Here is a 692-nt window from a genome sequence, read left to right as displayed (position 1 = left end):
AAAATAACATTTGTTTATGTATGATATAAATCTGGAAAGAGAAATAGCAAACTGTTAAGTGTGATAGTGTTGCAGTTTGGCTGGGGCCGGGTTTGAACCCTCCATCATTGGTATATGGGGCCAGCGCCCTACCCACTGAGCCACACGTGCTGCCCAAAGATATTTTTAATGTTTAATTTTTTTTTTTGTTTGAGACAGAGCCTCAAGCTGTCCCCCAGGGTAGAGTGCTGTGGCATCACAGCTCACAGCAACCTCCAACTCCTGGTCTCAAGCAAGTCTCCTGCCTCAGCCTCCCAAGTAGCTGAGACCTCAGGCGCCCACCACAACGCCTGGCTTTTTTTTGGTTGTAGCCATCATTGTTGTTTGGCGGCCCGGGCTGGATTTGAACCCACCACCTTAGGTGTATGTGGCTGGCGCCTTAGCCACTTGACCCACAGGTGCCGCCAATGTTTAATTTTTAAGACTTTTTAAGATGGTTGTGCTAATTTGTAGTTGGATCAGCTAAATGTGTGGTTTTTTTTTTTTTTTTTGAGATGGAGTCTCACTTTGTTGCTCTTGGTAGAGTGCTGTGGCGTCATAGCTCACAACAACCTCAAACTCTTGCTCAAGCCATCCTCTTGCCTCAGTTTTTCATTTTTATTAGAGACAGGGTGTATCTCATGCTTGCTCAGGCTGGTCTTTTTTTTTTTTTT

This window comes from Otolemur garnettii, unplaced genomic scaffold (assembly GCF_000181295.1).
Source record: "Otolemur garnettii isolate 467f Iridium unplaced genomic scaffold, OtoGar3 scaffold00022, whole genome shotgun sequence".
Lineage (NCBI taxonomy): Eukaryota > Metazoa > Chordata > Mammalia > Primates > Galagidae > Otolemur > Otolemur garnettii.
Note: the sequence above shows the minus strand (reverse complement) of the source record.